Here is a 20,941-nt window from a genome sequence, read left to right as displayed (position 1 = left end):
GGCAGATATGTAGCTATCATTACCACTATTGTTATTATGTCGTTTCTCATAGAGCAAAAGAAAGCAGACAGAATTCAGCTGCGTTGACCAGTATTACAGCTTTTACAGTCTAGAGAAATCTGACCCAAAATTCTCCCTCTCCCTCCCTCCTACTCCTTTGGACCTTAGAACCTTTCAGCATATAGTAATATTAGCAAAACTATGATTTTGTAGTATCCAGCTTTTGGGTTGCCAATACTATTTAAACAGTAAGCATCCTTGGTGCACCGAGAAACAAATAGCCAACTTCTGTGACAATATTTTTGGTGTAAATCATTACATGGCGCATCACTGTGTTACTCTGGGAGGACTGTGGAGTATTTTGGACTTAGGTAACTCAAATTGTGAACTTTCCGTGTGCCAAATGTAACAGAACAAAAATATATTCCCTTGGTGTCTAGCAGTTGCAAGACTTTCACAAGTGAAAACACAGCAATCTAACTATAAATAGCAACTTAACTAAAATTAGATAGAACTGGCAGGCTATAATAAATGAACGGGAGCATTGTTAATATGCTCATCAGGTGTTGGAAGAGCTCCAGATCTGACAAGGACTGCTACAGTGCAAACTTTCTGTGCCTGGAAAAATGAGCAGAAATGGCTGAATGAACAGGGCCAGAGATGTTTGCATAACTGGATAATAATGTCAGAGACTGCCTGCCTGTGCTGATTAAATTGAAATGGAGTACTGCAGGTAGGAGTACTTCTCCATATTCCTCATTGCATTGGCTTGTTGATGCTAACAGAAAATGCCGTTAAATCTAACGAATCAAGAAATGTGGGAAATCATTTAGGGAACATTTATAAGGAGATACTCAGTAAAGTTAAACCATACTGGCTAATGGTGTAAATTTAAAGTAAGCGCACGTGGATATTTTCATTCAGCAAAGGCTAGGCTTCTCTACACTGCGACATGCTGAAGTTACTGAATAGTGACCAAAGACAGGAATTTACAGTACTCCAGGTACTTTGTGCTAATCTGCTGCCTGTTCCCCTACCACCGAAACACCAACCATGCTTTTGTCTCAAACAGCTTTTTCCAAACCAAAATGAATCCTATAGCACAGAAAGTGCTATTAGGGTCACAGAATGGTAGAGGGACTTCAACTGAGCGCATGATATATGCTGACCTTCTTGCTACACGTAGCACTATTGAAATGCAATCACTTCTGCACCTGCTGTCAATCAGCCTACACTTCCATATAAAGCTTTTTTTTTCCCCCCTCCTAAAAAATGGAGTAAGCTACTTCATACAAAGGCACCTTGAGGGCGCACTGTTTTTCCACAAGGGAAGGGAGTGCAAAGTAGCTGATGAATTGTGAATTTGCACCTCACTTATTGTACAGTGTCTCTCCCATGTAGATAAACCATTTGTTTACTTCAGTTTAATTCACTTTGAACACAAATTAAGTTAAAGTAATTATAGCCAGCTGACTCCTAAATGAGTGTCCATAAAGGAATTATATATGCTCTAATTATATTCACTTCAAGTTCACATCTTTTTTGTTAATTCACTTTGACATCTTGTGCAGACAAGCTATTGGATATCTTGGGCTCAGGCCAAAGCACCTTGAAGATAAAGAAGGAGATTTTGAATTAGTCTCAATGGATAGAAGAAAATCTGATTCTAAAGGTTTCTAAATGAAAAATGTTAAAGAAATTATTCTATTAAATAGAAAATGTATAAATGACTCAAACATAAATGGATGTTTAACTATAACAATGACAAATCAACCTTTTTTATGAGAAACATTCAAATTAAACAGTATAGTACCAGGACTACACCCTTCTCAAAGCAGTGTTTGTCAACCCTAAGAAAAACACAAATTTACTCCTACTGTGTCACAATTAATCTGATCAGTTAAACGGGCTAAAATGTTTGCTATTGTGGCTGTCTTTACAGATATCAAATTTTCATATAGCTATACAGACTTGTTTTTAATATACAAAATGATTCAGGTCTTACATAATTTAGTTTTCACTCTGGCTTCAGGAAATAAGCATAAATTATTCTAACCCATACACTAAAAATAATAAATCTTTGATACCGATATTGCTACAGTCACTCTGCAGATTTGTCACCATCACATTAAAAAGACTGTATCAGTGGTCTGGAGGCTTCATGAAGCTGAAATGAAAAGTAGATGTAACATCATAAACTAACAGATAATTTCAGTTTAGGAGAAAGTTTGGATTGTAACAGTGTAAAAACTAATGCATTGAGATTTAATCCTAGAGGGTTTAAAAACAGCGCTGCTGTTTCTCAGTGAGAGGGTTTAATGTTTGGATGAACCACTTGATCGGCACAGTAGTTTATGGAATACCTGCTGTATTTTTAGCCCAGTAGGAACGAAAACTTTGCTGTACAGAGGGGTGCTGATAGCGAAGTATGTCTCTTCACTGGGGAAATGTTATGTGTCAGCTGAGGAGAAGAAACAAAGTCTAATTGGGATCCAAGTGTGCTTGCAGACTGTGTGTGGGCATGGAGGGGAAACCACCAACCCTACAAAATTACCTCAAACATTCCATATGAAGATGTAAAACCTGTTAGAACATTGCTCGATTTCTTTTGCAAAGTCTTTCTGGAAAATCCCCCCCACATTTCTTAAAAAGAGTAATAAATTCTGAAGATTCAAGAATAAAAGTTTCAGAAGCAAAAATATGCTGGATTCTGAACTGTGTGATCTTGATAGGAAAGGTATTAAATAAAGCTAACAAAGTAATTGATGAAAGTTCTGGCTCCATATCACAATTCCAGTCTACCCTATGGCCTCTTTCTTTTTCCTTTCCTTTCCTTTTTTCCAACTCCCTTGCTCCTTCCCAAAGTTTAAAATATGCTTTACAGTTATTGGTGAGGTAGCTACCACTAGAAGTCAGATGTTTATCATTATCTTTAGCATCATTAATAATTACCGGTGCTATATAGTTTGAAAAGAACATCATTGCAAATTGACTAAATTTATTCTCTCTCCTTCCCATATATAGATATATATATATATAAATGTTGTGAACGGCACCCTTTAGAAATCAGCATATTTAAGAATTGTTTAGTTAGAAGTTGGTGTAAGAAATTTGCAGTTTGATTTCCAATGAAAGCCTCTGTCTCTGTGTAATTTGTTCCTATCTCAGCGTGAAAACCTTAGAGAAACAGATAAACCTACACTATGAAGTATTTTAGCTGTCACCCTGGAGCTAACAGTCCAATTTTTGGAAGAGCTTGTGGTGTTCTATGGACAAAGATGCAATTTCCCAACACACAAAGAAATGTGCGTTGATTTGAGTTACTGATGTAACAAAAGTAACACAAAAGTTTTAGCTTTCACATTAGTAGTGGTGGTGAAAATAACTGCTAGATGCAATACTTGTACTTTTGGAATAGTGTACAGCAGTTTTTCATAATGATTTGAACCAGCCAAAGTAGCTGTATATGCTACCGTTCTCATCATGGTGATAGATAATCATGCTGAGATTGCATACACCTAACAACTTAGACCTCACAGTCCAATTTCAACCAACACTGACAGAAGGATATTAGATTCAAAGAAATCAAGTCCCCACAAATTATGTAAATATTGGCAGCTGAATAGTTGAAAAGAAAACAGGTTAGTGATTGCCTGGTGATTTGGGCCCATACCCACTGTATAAGGGAGCAGCCAGCTGGCCTATCAACACATGCATAGCAACAAATTGGCTACTTAGCCCCAAAATAAGAGATACTGGAGAAGTACTGTTCGGTATAGATGAAAGAATAGCACTGAAAGCAAAGGAAAGAGTTGGGGGAGAAGATGTGGCTAGCTGATGTTCTCATGACACAAAATGCATGTGAAATTTGGGTTTATTAGTTCTGCTGCACACAGAACACATGTACAATGTCTATGTATATATACATAGTTTTAATAAATAAGTCCTTGATTTTTCTAACTTGCTCCTGAGCACTTTATTAAATAGACTAATATAAAAATATATGTATAAAAATATATAAAATGTAGAAAGTTTATTTTGTTTTTTCCTGGAGTAGGAAACAATAGATGTTCATACAGACTAACATGAATAGAACAGCAACCATTCTTGTTCCAAGTATATAATCTTTTCACAGCTCATCATATATATTTTTACACAACACAATACTATAATGATTTGCTGAGCAAATCATTTGCTCAGAAGTGCCTAAGCAAAATCAAGAACTTAATTTATTGAAATAAGATGTTAATTAAACAATTAACTAAAACAGCAGAAGGCAGTGACATCATGCCAATTGTATCTAGCTCTGCAGAGCTCCACCTATGCTATTTTGCTCCCAACATCACATGGCTCCATATAAATACTCATTAAATGATCTTATGATGACATCATTTATAGCCCAATGGCATGCGATAGGCTGTACAGCAGGTATTTAGTTAGCAGACTCACAGTCATTTGACAGCACATGCAAACTACATCCAACTGATTAATGGTGTTCCTTAAAGAAGAAAAACATCCCACCAAAAGGAGAGAAACTCCTCACTTAACCAGCTCCTTCAGGAAAATATTTTCATGGCATGTCTTTATTCCATAGTAAGCAAGAGAAGCTTTTATTTCCTTTTCATAGAAGAGATGACAAATCGTCTTTGCTATCTTTCCCTTGTTAAAGAAAACAGGTAAGTTGGGTTCAATATTTTGCCAGAAACCATCTAGAAGTAAGAGGAGAGCTTTAGGCTATCTGGATACAGGCCTCTGGATGTGTCATCATCAGTCCCAAGCTTTGCCACCATCCCAGCACTTCAAACTTCTGTTTTTGCTAGCTTTTCACTCAAGACCCTTTTCACTTTTCATAATTTTTCCTAGGAAAATTTGGAGGGAATCCAGTTTGTCTTTAAAATATATTCCACCTGATACACAGAATATCTCATATAAATAGCATAGAGACTATCTTCAAAGCTTACTATTTCCTTCACTATTTTTTTCAGAGTGCAGTAAATTCTCATAGAAAGATTTCTGTGACAGGAAAAGCTATCATTATGTTTATCCCTGAGAACAGCCTTTTATGCTGTATGCTGTTTTATGTTATCATTATCGCTATATTTGAAAATTATTTTCCAGGTATATTTGAAATATATGATTTGATTTTGTGATTCAATCCTGTATCTTCAGTCAACATTTTCAGTGGATCTTAGAAGCAATATTTTAGACTCTTGCAAGGTTGAGGAGTAGTATAAATTTTATAACTGGAAAACTCAAAGCATCCTGATTGTGAATGTCAGAGAGGTTCAACTTTATTATCAATTAGATAGATAAACATAGTAATGGATTGACCACCTAGCAGTCAAATTTAAAGCACCTACTCTTCTCAAAGCAATTCCTCTTCCCTGCAATTTCTCCTGATTTGCGTTCATGTTGATTAATAGAGAATCAAACCCCAGAACAATAAGGGACAGATTGAAATTTCTGTGTAAATTTAAAACAAAACTTTATTGTCCTCAATACCATAATACTTTCTGTGGGTTCCAAAAATCACACTTTTCTTCTCAGAAAAGCAGGCCACTTCAAAATCTATTTGTAAAAAAAAAAAAATTTTTGACATCTTGACCACAGGATCTGCCTCACCTCAGGACTGATGTAGAGTTCAGAGGGAGCTCTGTGATAGATCATTTAGACTACCAGTAGTTGAAGGGTGCACACTCAATTAAAAACTTATATTGATGTTGTTAACCTTCATGACAGAAGTGAACATACATAAGAGAATGGCAGTCCACTTCCTTGAAGGCTCAAGACTCCTCTCAGTAATCTGATTATGTTTTAACAGTTGTTTTTCACTTGGTAAAAGAATTCCTGTAACTTCAGTAGTGTTTTATGGTGGGAAAAAAACATTATTAGTGCATGGCTCTGCAAAAAGATAAGGTCCGCTGTGCTTATTCAATATTTACCTGCAAGAAGAAAGTCTGGTTTTTCTTTTCTACTTTACATGGAACCACACATTTTAAAGAAACAACACAGTGAATGTTTCGACAGCGTTGATAGTCCCCAAATTGCTGGAACTGGTGAGCTTCAGGCACAGCTGTAAAATCGATCATAGTCACAGGTGAATCGTGTTAGAGATATTAAGCCTATTTCATTGAGAAAAAAAAAGAAGAAAAAGAAGCCACCTGCCAGTGGTCATTTCCTGGAGTTACAGTTTGCAATAGAGCAGAGGGAAAGAAAAGAATGTACAAATGGTTTTTGGTTTGTGGAAACTGAATCAAGAGATCGAATTCACATGGTCCCAAATTCAGGGTCTGAACATTTTAAAAATGGGGAGACTATATCCAAAGTTTCTTTGTGTTTGTGTATGTCAGTCTATCCTCTCTTCAAGAGATAGATATGCTTAATTCTTCCTGCGAGGGTTATGAATCTGAAAACTGCCTGAAGGTTGAGAACATCTTTCAGGATCTGGTTCAATATGAAAAACTGTAGTAACTATCAGAGATGAATTGTTGCTCTTTCTGCTACAAACTTCTCTGCTGGATGATGATTTCAGAAGAAACAAAGAAAATCACAAAACTTAGCGTACCAGTCAAGTGGATTAGGAATAAGGAAGAACTGTGGTACAACCAGTTTTGTGATTTTTTTTTCTTTTTTTAAGTAAAAAAAGTCTTTTTGTCTTTATTCAAAGGACAAATGGATATTCTTACAAATGTAAGCTTCCTGAATGTCTTATATCTCTTTTTCTTCCAAACAAACCAACAAGACTACAACTGTGTTTGTCCTTTTCTGTCTCTCAAAGGTAGAATAGAAAAAGGGTACAAGGGTTTTTATGTCCAGGCGTTTTCTAGTCTCTCCACTTCGTTTTTTAACCAAACACACTTACGTGGCTTGATGCAATGTAAACACTGGTACAAAAGTTCATAGTTACTCAATGTCTATTTACTTCATGCAAATATTTTTGTTATGACAGAATCATCGTTTTAGAGGATGGCCCAATTGTCCTGTTACTATTTTAAACTAGCTGCTGGTAATACCAAACTATTCATGGAGAACAGTACTTTATGGTTTGCTAAAACTGGATTTAGGGTTTTTTTTAATGGTTTTGCTGACTACGTTGGTCAGATTCTGCTGTCTGTACCTTAAAGCTTTGCTTCTCAGGAAGCTGTGGAAGAGGGACTGCAGTCTTTATATTTGATTCTTAGCAGAGAGTAATTTGAACAGCAAATAACTTTTTTGAGTTATAAATTATTTCCAGGAGGGTTACTTTTGTGTTATTTGCAGAGACAAGATTTTATTTTTATTATGAATAAGGAAAATATAAGTTTAAGGGAAATCAATGATTTTTGTTCTTGTAATGCAGTAAGACAAATGCAAGGAGAAATATTTTTAAATGATAGAGTTCCACTGGTTCCATTAACTCTAAAAGTCATGGTGTGCTTTCCAGTAAATCTGAATATAATTTAGGTCAGCACTGACCCTCATTTTGTGCAGATAGCGCTTGCTGAATAGTCATGTAAATATGATGAATATTAAAAAGTCATTTTAAAATATCACATGTTATGTCGAACTTCACTAACTAATTTGTCATCAGGCCTGAAATCTCTGCAATCCATATTATGTGTGGTCTTTACTATTTTTTTAAATAGTAAGTTTTTCTAGCTTCAGAGGCACCTTGATTTATCTGTTACCATATAGGAATATCCTCATGGACAACTTTTCAATTGATTTCTTAACAGTACCAACATCTACTCTGTATTCAGGCACAAGAGCAATAAGGAAGAGAAAGTCACTTTTATTTCTGTCCTATGAACTTGGCAAAAGGCCATGTCATTTATGGCACCAGGACAGGGAAAATATTAGTAAAAATACAGATAGGAGTAAGAAAGAACTGCAGTTGTTACACTGCAGTTAAGCCCAGTCTGTGAGGTAGATGAGCACTACAAATTCATCTGGAAAGAGGCATACTTAAAAGTTGCGAGCTTCTGAAAAGAAGCAGGTTAAGCCTTGTGAACATCAGCAAAAAGAAGCTGTATATTGTAAGTAAGAGAACATTTATAGCTCCTATGTTTAGGGCAGTCACTGGGTGCTGCAGCAAGTATGCCAATGTGCTTACAGCAGTAAATTATAAAGCAGTTTCTTTTGGAGCACTATAGATGTGCTTTCCATTGACGCTGCAGGGCTGGAAAAGCTGTGCTGACAGATCCACTAGGGCATCAGTGTGCATTTTCTCATGTTGCATCTGAGGGTGTGTTTTGCCTGATGTAAAGCAAGGCCGGTTTCATTTCTGAAATACAGCCCTTATAAAACCTGCAGTAAGTAAATTCGCTTTGACTAATATTTAGAGGAATAACCTGAACAGCTACTGAGTGTGACATGTCAGTGTTCCCTGAGAGCTCCCCTGTTTTCGGCAGAACCAAATACTTACAAATAATTTTTTGATAATGACGATAAACTTTTGAGTGTAAGCAGTGCTAGGTTTCTGTGCTGCCTGACAGATAGGCAGAATAACCTGGTTAACGCTAGATGATTGCGCTTCTTACCACTAAGCTGCTGCAGTTAGTCATTATTTCTTTTTTACTGAAAAGTGATGCTCTTTTATTACATTTAATGCTACCTCCTCAGGTTAGTATAAAGTGGTGCTACATCTTCTCTGCTTCTGTCTTCACCTCCATGCAATTTCAGTTTTTTGGAGGCATGTCGATAAGAGGTGAATATAAACAGGAAATATATGCACCTATATATGTTACCCCTGAGAAAGGTGTTACAACTTTGTTATGCTGCCTGCATAAGAGGTGACCTCCTATCAGCTGCCTTACGGGCCATAGCTTTACCGTGTTGACCACTGATACTTTCTGGTAATGATCTCGGAGGAAGATGAGAACATAATTTTGCTGGTTTTGTGGGTTTTTTTTTATTTTTATTAACTTCCTGGGTCCTGTATCTCTTATACACTGATGAATCCAGCAGGGCAAAAATAATCACAATACTTTTCTCTCAGAGAAAAAGAGACAAAACCTAGCCATTTTGCCCGTGTCCACACAGGGTATGGGACGGACGGGTTCCATGATACTAGTAGAGACTAAAGGACAAAAGTGTCTATAGCCTTTCTCCATTGTCAACATAGTGCAATTTGAAGGTCTCCATTTTTTTTTTTTCTTCCACAATGCCTCTGCATCTGCTACATTGCAGCAGTACATAAATTCTCCTTTTACAAACATGTTTCTTTATACCAGCTCCCACCACTGAGCCAAAAATCTGAATACCGCCCGTAAAAATTGATGCAGCATGCGAAGTCCAAAGTGGCGTTAACAAGACATACAGGTTGCATTGAGCTTTCATCATGGCTCTTATTGTGACCCTTGTACTCTCCCACTCCTCCTGGGGGTTAGCTCTTGCTGTAGCATCAGCTCCTCTGTGAGGAGCTATCCCTTTACTTGCTGTAGAGCAGTTTACTCTCCTATGATGAATAAAAAATAACAGTGGTGGGTTACGGTATGCCTGGCATGAGGCATGTGGCTGCCAAGAGCTAAGACTTGATCCTTGCATTGCACAAAAAGAACGGTTCGGTGTATTTAGCACATTGCTCCAAGTGATTAGTCAAATGAGTGAGGGTTTTTTTTCTAAGGTGCCTGAACATTTTTAAAAAGTATTTTTTAATTCTGCTTGCCTGAATATTTTAAAAGAGTAACTTTTAATTCTGTTGAAGCAACAAAGCTTTGGAATTGAATTGCCTAATTTTTACTAGCCCTATGATGATTTGTGAGCAAGAATGGAAAAGCAATATAATGTAATGCACTATTGTACCAAACACATTTGCTCAATAATCTTGTTGGTATCCAGGAGCTTATCAGAAACCTCGTAACAGGTACAGGCTGCTCTGGGTACAGTCTGTTTCTCATTGAAATGGGATCTAGTTCAACTATATCAGTTCAGAAAGTTGCAAATAAATGTATATGGAGAAAGACATTTGGTACAGATTTTCGTACTTTTGTATTATCAAATTTTTCTTTTAATGTATGGTTTGGCATTCACTACAGAGTAACTCTACCTAGAGGCCCTTCAGTGAACAAAATTGCTGTGCTCAGCCCATTTGACACTCTGTGACATTCTTTACAGAAGGAAAAGGAGGGGTACCAGATTAGCAAACAAATGTAAAACTGATTTTAAAGTACATTACCAAGTAGTACAATATACATCTTCTGAATTTAGGGACATAAGTGGATTTCTGAGGAAAGTACAAAATAAATCGTAATTGATGCAGAGACACCCAGACTTTTGTGAGCCATGGAGCCAAATCAAATGTGAATACCTTCCAAAAGAAAACACTGCAACCAGGTTTCAAAGGCAGGCAAAATCTGACTAGATTAATTTAACATCTGTAGGCATGTTTCTAAATCAAAGCATCACTAGTGTAATATATATACCAGCTGTAAAGTTTCTATTTCTGGAGTGAAAAAATCAATGTAAGAGCTAAAAACAGAAAAAAATAATAATGAAAAAGGGTTGCTTGTTCCAACTGTGCTCTTCTAGGAATTACACTGTTAAAACAAAAAACAAAAAAAACAGCATTCTACTAATCTTTTGTTTTTAATCAGAAATTAATTTGGTTTGGATTAAGCACACTTCGATTCCAGTATACCACTCAGATTTTTTTAAATGTGTAGTTCAGCTTTATTTATTTAATGATAAATATTTTCCATAAATAGTTCAGGGGATTGTTAGTGGGCCAATGACTGATTCAAGTCTTTTTCTTCTCTCCAGCTAGGAGCAAATAAAAGCTGTTAAGCTGTCTCAGAATCTTTGCATTTTCTGTGTGGACAGGGAGCACTCAACAAAACTAAGAGAAGTGATAAGGTTTTTGCCCCAGAGAGCTGGCATGATAACTCAGGTAACCAGGAGCAAGAATTCTAGTACAATCTCGATGCTAGTAGTCGATGAAAAAACGATTAATACAAAAAAAGCGTGCAAAAAAAAAAAAGGCTTTAAGGACTGATAGGAAGACACTAAAGGGCAATGGTGTGTTAGTAAGAAGGATGTTGCCCCAGTCAGGGCATTCAGAAGTAGGAGGGAAAGAAAAGAGGACTAAAACTAATATTGGTCAAACAGAAAACCATCCGCTCTCTGACTGATTTCACCCACTCCTTGATCTACTTTTAAACATGCCAAGTGAGTGGCCTTTTCCACCTTCTTCCAAGGTGTGGTTTAACAAACAGCTGAACTGGTGTAATGGCTCGCAGCTGCCAAAGGGGAAGCTCCTGCTTCCTCCTGCCCTGTCCTGAGGTCCTGCCCTCTCCTCCGCCCCCGCTCGGGTTTAGTTGGTCCCTGGCTGAGTCAATTGAACTCACTAACCTGTGGAAAATTATCCAATCTTTCTGGTAGGTTAGTGAGTCAAAACTTGACTTGCTAGAGGGTTTGAAAAATACCAAAGCGGGTAAGTGGTGGGGGGGCAGGTGCCTGAAGGAAAGGGCAGGAGAGGAGGAAATGGGATTTTTCTGTTTTTGGCAATGTTGAGCTGCTGCATTGACCTTGCCACAGCTCCCATCAGACTACGCTGCTGTCTAAGCAGCTGTAGCCAGGGACGCCTCGGTGTGAGGAGTGCTTCCTGACTCAGTTTCCCTTCTTACAATGAAGCTGGGGCCTTATTCTTACTAAGGAAAAGATGCATTTTTGCTGCATGTTGAAATTAGAGTTTTACTGGATCAAAAAAAAAGGCTTTAGTTTGCTTTTATTTACACCAAAGCACTTGTCTTTTAGCATGGTAGTATGTAATAGATATCTAACTGTAAAATCTGAAGTGGAAAGACAGCACATGTAATTCTGCTGCCAAGTAATTAGGTGATGTCAGCACGCTCACACCCAGGGTTAATTGAGCCTCATTTATCCTATGATAACATAACAGTGCCTTGTCTTCACCCCACTTTTACAGTGGTGCAGGTATCTCAGTGTAAGTATGTGGCAATAACGGCCATTCTTGTAATGACAAACCTGCTGACATGTGAGGCAGCGACAGTGCACTGTATCTTTTACCTAGCAACAACCAGTAAACTCCTAAAATGCAAGAAGAGGGAGGTATGGCAGGCATACAGGCAAGATTTTTTTTCTTTCTAGATGAATTAGAAATCAATTAAAGGTAAACTGAACTAGCCAATACATTTGAAAATTCAGCTCTGGATGTTAAACAAACATCTGTAATTACCAAAACCCCAGGATAAACAGCAAATAGTCTGTGTTCTTTAGCAAATATTTGTAGAGTTACATGAAGAGGAATTAGGCAATCCGAGTGACTGGAATCAAGTAATCTGATTCAAAAGGGATGCAAAAAATCCATGATCTAGTTCTAATTAACCATTCTTGTACTATGTTAAATAATTCCAGAATCTGTGGGTCTTTTAATAGCCAAGAGGTAATAACTGATTACTACCATTTCTCACAAATCAAGCACGTCTACATGTGAATAACTTTTAGTTTAGCTTCTAGTGGAACTGCCTCAGTGATCCACTGCTTGGTTGGTGTGTTTGCATGTACTGCCCTCCACATTGCCTAACAGCCCTGGGATCTTTGGGATCTTCAGCTATGGCTGTTGAAATTGAGAGCCCAAACACCAAGTGCGTGCATGCTTTGTAAGAGGCAGATAGCTGATAGGAAACTAACTTTTGAATATTTGCTGCTTTGTGTTTATGACTATGAATTTTGTTTGCCAGTCTCTAGAGCCAAGCGCAGCAGCAAGCTGAATGTTACCTCAAGCCATCAACAGGAGGGAAAAAGGAAAGGAATTATATACAGATATGCAGAAGTAAAATAAATAAAATACAGGGAAACCCCTTAGAATAACTCAGTTAAAAGCTAAATATCTGGTGACACTAGTATATAGAAAAGCAGACTTCAAAGAAGCTCATAGAATTTCTTGCTGTTGCCTTTTTTTTAAACTATACATCCAGCTTTTTATTCTGACTCTCACTGTGTTTTGGAGTGAAATGATCTGAGAAAAGGGTTTTTTTTACTGGCAAGACTTAGGGGTTATTATGAGGGGAAAAAAAAACTATTTGGAAAATATGCTGAATATTGTGAGTATTATAGGAAAGATTTGGAAACCTGATGGATTTGCATCCAGCTCTGAATGCAGCAATGGAAGTGCTCATTTTTATTTCTTCTAGGTTCACTGTCAGATTATTTCCATGATGTTCCCAGAAGTGAGTGAAGCGTTTCAGATACAGTTTCACTAAAGAGAGACAGATCTAGCTGCACAAGGACCTGTCAGGTACTATTTTGTTTACTTCTGTCTGTTTGCTAACCTCAAACTTCAGTGAGTCACGATATTTTTACTGCTGTTCCATCCATGCCACAGGCTTTAACACACTCCTCTGCTTAATTATTAACAAGGTCCAAAGGTATCCACCCCTCTCCCACACAGATCTTTCAGCTAAACACAGCTCCATAACCTCTTCTTATTTAAAATTGTTCTTTACTCTTTAGATAAATAGTGTTTATAGTTGATACTTTAGTGTTGCTGAAATAACTTCCTTTCCCCAATTCTCTAAGAACACAAGGTTTTGAATGTTACTACTCCTACTGCTGCTTACATTCTTCATGTCCAAACAAATGGGACTTGCCCATGCTCCAGTCTTGCAACCATCTACTGGCTTGGCTTGTTTCATGATCCAGTTGAAAATCACAGTCTTTTTCTAGATTCTCTATAGCCTTTTTCTAAATAAAATGAGTTCGTTACTCTGCTCTGATTGCTCAGCTCACCCACTAATGTCATCTTCTCTCTTTCTTTGGTCAGGGTTGACTGTGCTTTGATGCCAGGCCGATTTCTCAGTGGTAGTACAGATGGAAGGTCACGGTTCCTTCATCACAGCATGCCACCTCTCCATATCATGGGGGATGTGCTGTGAAATAGATCAGGAAACCACTTGTATTTCCTGCAGTGTTTTTATGATTTTTCAGCTGAATAGGTCTCCTGATCTGGTTCACAGCATGACCCTGAAAAGAGCTGGTGTTGGAAAGTTGAGGGGTGATGCTATGTCACTGTACGATGGTGTTGGTGCTGGGATTGTTTCTGAGGCCACAGGATCAGAAAACTATGGCCTTTCTGCTCTTGGCCTGACATGGGTCTTCCCTGAATTTCTGCCACATAACAAGCTTGTTAATATGTCTTAGCAGTGTAAATCTTCACGCATTTTCAAATATCATTTGACCTCTGTCATTTATTTTGTGTTATTTTAATGTCTTTTTTGCAAATTATTTTATCAAATGTTTATAACAATTTTAGAAGTACAGTCTTCCTTTAAAAAAAGCTAAATAGGAATTAACTGTGAATATTGATTCACAAAACAAAGCTTGACCGGTATAAGGAATGGTGAGAAATACTTCAGTGAGAACACTGATGATCAAAGTGTGATGGAAAAACTGGTACCGAAAAGTATCAGTCCAACTGTACATGTGCTTGTTTTTTAAAAAACCTTGAACAAAGAACCCAGAGATGAAATATGTGATTGTTCTTCAAAAAAGTTCTAGCATCCATTCAAAGTATCAGTCATGAATGCTGGAAAAGATTGGGGAGTGGCACAGTAAGACTTAGTCATAGCCTGGAAAACAGGGAAAGCAAACAATTTAAGATAAATAGTTACTCAGCTAATTGCTTTGAGTAAGTCTCCGATTTACACACCCTAGAACCCAAACTCAAAATTTTTACTTGATAGATTGAGCTTGGATACCTGTACCAAAGACAAATATCTTGCTCTTCCTCCAGGGGAAAAAAGAGGAATTATTAGGGGCTTTCTACAACTGTTCGTGTCATAGTATTGTTCGAGGTAGTACAAGCAAATCAGAAAAGAAACTGTTTGCCTTTGTAGTAGTGCGAAACTGTAATCAGATGAGCTCTGGAAAATGCACCTGAGAGGAGAAGAGGTACTGGTGACTCCTGGTGCATATTCTACCTGCTTGCCACATGATTCCACTCTCAAAGCAGTGAGGAACATATACTTTCCCTTTAATTGCCTCAGTGAAAAATCCAGGAACTTAGCTTTAAACTCGCCTTCAAAAGCAGCTTAGGCCAAGTCACTGGACTTTGCACCAAAACAAATGTACGTGCACATGATTCACACTGACTCTCTTTGGGTGCTCTAGCAGTAACATAACTTTAAAAATCAGTGCATCTGCTTGCTAAATAAATGTGCTTGTACCTTTGGTGCATAAAGAACTCGGTCTGAAGTGAACATACTTAGTATGGAGGCAAACTTAAGCTCCTACTTCAGTTTTACTTTCTGTGTTTGAACTGAATTATTTACAAAGAGTTGAGATCACAGGAAAATAATATTTACATGGTAGCTCCTGTCTTAAATTCTGCATAACAAATGAGGAAAGGAGCAAAAACTACTGAACCTTAGATTAAGGCTACAATAATCTAGAGAAGAATAAACAAGTACTGATCCTTCGATCAGTAATCTAATCTGAGCATGCAAGGGAACATGCATGTGCTGCAGAGGTATATGGGAGGAAACAGTACATGTTTTAAAGAAAACCAAGCTAAAGTGCTAATAATTGTATTAAGAGACAAGTTCCACCATACATTCTTTCTTGCTTCTGCCTTCTAATATTTCATGCTTATATCACAAGCTCTTTAGGGAAAAGACATTATTAGCAAGATTATTAAAGGATAGCAGGCAGAGCATAGGGTATTAAGGGAAAGAAAGGTTGGGAACTGGAAGCAGATGTCAGGGAGGAGTACGAAGTTGATGTAGATAATTGAAAGACTTGAGAAGAAAAGTAAAATATAGCTTTAACCGGAGAGTGGGAAGAATGAAGGCCAAAAAAAGATGTTGCAATAGTGAAATAATGAATAAGATAAGAATCATAGTTACAGTGGTGATGACAGAGGGATTTTAAAGATGTCACCCAAGAGGAGAATCTCGGTGTGACAGATAAAATTCTGAATGTGAAACTGAGACTGGGGAAAAGGAGGCAACAAAGACTTCATTCAGCTAGCAGATAGAAAGTAGGAAGAAGTGAGAAGCCTGGATAAGAAAAGAAAATCCTTCTTTGAAATAGGAAACATTCAAAAAGTATTCAGTAGAGAGGAGTAGAAGTACAGCGATCAATAAGTGAAAATGCAATTAAATTAAGAATTAATTTAATTAAAAGTATGTATAGTTCCCAAGATAATCAGAAAAACTTGCCATACTGGAGCAAACTATTGCCTGTTTGGTCAAATATCACGGCAAGCACCATATGCAGCAAAGGAAGGAGCAAAAAAAAGCCCAGTAACAGAAAAACAAAACTTCTCCCTACTTCAAGATACAGAGCAGTGATTTCTTTTCTAAAATTGTATAATTTTATTCCATTAGGTAAAACTGATTTTTTAACAGTAGTTATAGACAATAATACCAGATATAAATCTGCTAAATCTTGCTGTATCTGGTAATACAGGATCAAGTACAAAAAGAAATAGATAGAAAATCTTATACTGGAGGAAGAAACCATTCAGATGAGAAGAAAGGGAGGATTTGGGAGGAAAAAAAAAATACAGTTCAGTGATAAGAGTAATTGCTTGCTCCATAAACTGTTTTCATGTTGGAAAGTTTCCCCTGTGGTTCCTCGATGTCCTGCAGAAGGTTCAAGTGTGGGATCCCCCGCAGAAAGAATGTGGAGAAGGGCACCGTTTTCTCCATCTCTTTCAATTTACTCTTAATGTGTACTTCCTCAATCAGTGTAAGAAAGGTGCTTGTTTGCCACTAACAGTTTTTCTTTAGAAGAACTTTTTTTTAAATTGAAATGGAGAAATTAAAAAGATGTAATGATGGGGGGGAGAGACTGATCACATTAAAAAATTTTTAATTTAACAGTTCTCACCATTGCTGCCAATAATGCAGCTACCCATAGCAACAATGACAGTACCAGCATAAAAAGCATATCAGTTATCAGAGAAATTCTAAACACCATGGGATATGAAGGGTTAATTGATAAGTTGAAAGCACTGTCATCTTATATACAACTGTTCTTACTCTTCTTGCTGCAGGAAGAGGGGGACTGACATCTGGGATGTTTGATCTTGATGCTCTGACAGATAATGAATTATTTCTGTAGTAAGTAGAGAGTAATGAGTAATGTCATTTTCAAACAGGGATATTTTTGATGGATAAAAATGATCTGAATGATTGAGTACGTATCTTACACTGATGAAGTGGCATGGTAAACATCTCTAATGAAAATTAAATGTAAGTAACAATTTTAATCACTTATTTTGATGGAAAATGAAATCTTGACATAGATTTAAAAAAAAATCTGATACTGAGCTAATTTTGTGGCAAAATAGACTTGTGTAAATCTATAACCTGAATCTTGGTTCTGTCCAAAACCTGTCATGTTAAAATGAGGCAGATGACCCTGATAAGATTTATCTTAAAATGTTTTAATTTATCACTCTTAGTCTTAGAACTTTGGTCTAATCCAACACAGAGACATGTATCTAAAAACAACCAAACCTCAAAAACAACCTGCTCTAAAACAACAAAATGAAGCAGCGCAGAAATTTCCCTGAGAAAACTGCGGTTACACTGGGACTGAACTGTATTCATAAAGGAAGGTCAGGGTAGATAGATCTCACAGGTCTCCTCTGTTTCACCAGTTTGGGCATTTTTAAGGGAGTTGATTTGGAGATTTGATTTGGGGTTTGATTTGTTATTTTTTAACGATGATTTGTATATTGTGTTTGCAAGTAACCTGCACATTAACTGAAATGAATCACATGTAATCTACTTCTGTTCATTATTACTTGGGACCTTTGAATTCAAATTATTTTGACCAATCACAAATGGGCAGGATTCAGCATGCACAAAAAAGTCTTAAATAACACTCTGATGTTTTTATATACTTCTGTTAATGACTTCTGTTCATAAAACTTGTTCTCTTGAGATAGCCTGGCCACTTGTATTCCTTAAAGAATAAGAATGTGATAAAATTAAAATAATTTTAATTTAGTACATGTTAGTTCATTAAAACTTCAGCAGTCACAAAAAGAGAATCAAATATATTGCATTTCAGCTTACAAAATGCTGGATACTATGTCTGGTCTCTACAGTTTCTGTTAAAGTATATACTTATATGGGAAGGAGCTATTTTACTTAATATAACGACTTTGTTAGGAAGGTCCTTCATGATGACACAGCAAAAATGAGGCACATCATTGTCTGTTAAAATTCCTATCATCAGATCAGCAAGGGAGAAACCACAGCAAATATTTGAATGCAGGGTCGGCCCACTTTGTGCATTTTGCCAGTAGTTGGAGGAGGTGGTGAATGCATAGCGAACTGTTGCTATTACAGTCTGTTTTCCAAACTTACAAATGAGTTTGTGCTCTGTCCTGAATGGATCTGTTAATATACTTCTACAGTCATACTTGTTACAATACTGTAGTATATTTTGTTGAAAAATTGCAAACAAAAACATTTTATTACAGAAATGCTACTTGTGACTCTAAAGATCTATGACAAAACCAGCTGGATACCGGAAAGATGGAAAATCGACTACTGCCTGTTTCACAACTGTCAATCTATTAAGCGATATTAATATGATTAGTGCATAATAATAGAATAGAACACTAATTAAAGCTTATTCCATCTAAAAGTCTAGTAAGCAATCTAATTCCAGATTTCTAAAGGTTGCACATTCAAATAGCTAATGGATGTTTATGATACTTAGTATGTTATTAAGATTTGAACTGTGATATGAATTTATGCAATCAAATCAATAATCTACATTTTAAAAGAGGTTTAAGTACAAAAGGATTCAGTATCGTCCCTCGGGTAAAGATTTTAAATGTGGGATACGTTTTCCTTCTTTATTACAGGTATTTTCTGCAACACCAGCCATATTTATGGACAAAATTTATGCAACTTGTTTAAGAGAAAACAGTTCCAAAATAGGGCTTAACAAAGTTCTTCTCCAGGTCTTGGATAAGACAGTCATCTTAGCTGATTCTGCTAGAAACAGAGGTTGTTAAGAGTCTGGTATCAGCTAGCGCAGGATGGGCAATCTATAGCTTATAGACAGGAAATGGCCCACAGCTCATTTTAAATCACAACAAATATTTTTGTATTTTTACCGCCTTTTGGGTAGCGTTAATGTGTGACTCTCTACAAGGTATATGAAACTTGAGCCTTGGAAAAGAGAGCTGATCTCTTTAGCTAGGACGAAGCCTAGCCACTCTGGCATTCTTCTCACTAGAAATGACTAAGTCCTGACTGTGGCAGAACTCTCAAATTTGTAAATTCTAAAGGCAAAAGCCTGCAACCTTGCCAAGATTTTTTTTTTTTTCCTTGAAATTTCACTGTAGTGTTAGTACAATACCGTCTTTAGGAACAACAGTAGAAGTATGCATGCAAACTGACCACCTAAATCTCGCCAAAAAGTTCAATATGGAAACTCAAAGGAAAGTGTTCCCGCTCTCCACAGCTTCCTCGACAAGACAAGGGGGAAGCAGCTTTAAGAGCTGATTACATACCCAAATTAAAACGTTGTATATATATTTTTAACTGTACTCTTTTTGCTTGTATATATTTTCAGGGGAAAAAAAATGAAAAAGAAATAAAACCAAACTGAATGAAAAGCACACATTCAGATAACATCTTTTATGGAAATAGTCCCTGATCCTTGTTACTGGCTGAGCTGTATTACACATAGACTGTAGGGTGGAATATGTAGGTGTAAAGTTGGATGTTAACTTTTTAAACCAGCTGACTCTTGTGGCTTTGGGTGTTGGCTTGCCTTGGAGTAGAACTTGGAGCAGCACTACTAATCAGTAGAAGTCTGGTTGTGACCAGAGCCAATATAGCATTTTGAAATATTTTGGAAAAAAACTTAAATTACTGTAAATGAGGGCTTTCATTAGCTTCTGTTTTCTGCTGTTGATACTATCTTTTATTGGTCTATATGGAGGCACACTTTCTGGATGTTCTTCATCCTCTGTCATTACTGTTGATTCTATACTGAATGCTCTAATGTCCAGATCTGTGTGCTTAATCTCAAGGTTGAGAAATTTATGGAATTAAATATGGTGCTTGCAGTAGTAGAGACTGACTATCCTGGATAGAGTTTCCTTTTCTTCCCTTCTGCTCCTATTCTTCTCTCTTCTGAATGGCCACAAACTATAATTCTGTGAAGGAGTAAAAATAAGCAAAAGCTATGTGTGTAGGCTTGCTACACATAAAAGAACTTCATATTATAAACATCTGAAATGGGTCATGTTTTCTCCTCTTGGCATCTGCCAAGTAAAGACTACTCAAGTCAATAATAAAGTGCAATTTTTTTTTCAAATGGAGCATAAGAGTAAAAATGCGATTAAAAAATTAAGTGATGACTACCATGAGGATAATTGAGAAATGTAATACACATGAAGCACTCAGAGTAGACATTTCTGTTTAAAAAAAAAAGGATTCTCTTTTAAAAAACATGTATTTATGCTTTTGGGTGCGTTTTGAAGACCTTCAGTCCCTGAGAGACTGAAGAAATCAGTCATTTACAGATGATTTTTCTTCAGGATTTTGTGTTTATGTTTTTGGTTTTTTTTTTTTTTTGGGGGGGGTAGCTGTTCCCTGTGATAACTTTCTAAACAATATAATGCTTTTTTTCTGGACAGCTGCAGGTACCCAGCAGCCCGCGGCCTGCGTGATGACCGGGCTGGGCCCGTCTCATGCTGGGTCCGGACGGTGCCGCTGGAGGGGGCCGCCCTGTCAGTCTGCGCCTCCGACCCGCGCGGGCTGCTGCTCCTGGGCACCGCAGAGCGCATCGGGGCCGGTTGTACTCCGCTTCCTAAGGGTGTGAGGAATGCGAGTTGGAGCTTTTTAGGCGCAAGCGGCCCGGGATTGCGGCCTCGAGGCAGGGACTCGGGGACGGTATAGGGCCGGCGGCTCGTCCTCTCCGCTGCAGCGGGACCCTCCCGCGCCCCACAGGTAGAAGCCGCCCG

Source organism: Apteryx rowi, unplaced genomic scaffold (assembly GCF_003343035.1).
Source record: "Apteryx rowi isolate R43461 unplaced genomic scaffold, aptRow1 scaffold_858, whole genome shotgun sequence".
Lineage (NCBI taxonomy): Eukaryota > Metazoa > Chordata > Aves > Apterygiformes > Apterygidae > Apteryx > Apteryx rowi.
The sequence above is the reverse complement of the archived record's forward strand: the minus strand, read 5'-3'. Positions refer to the sequence as shown.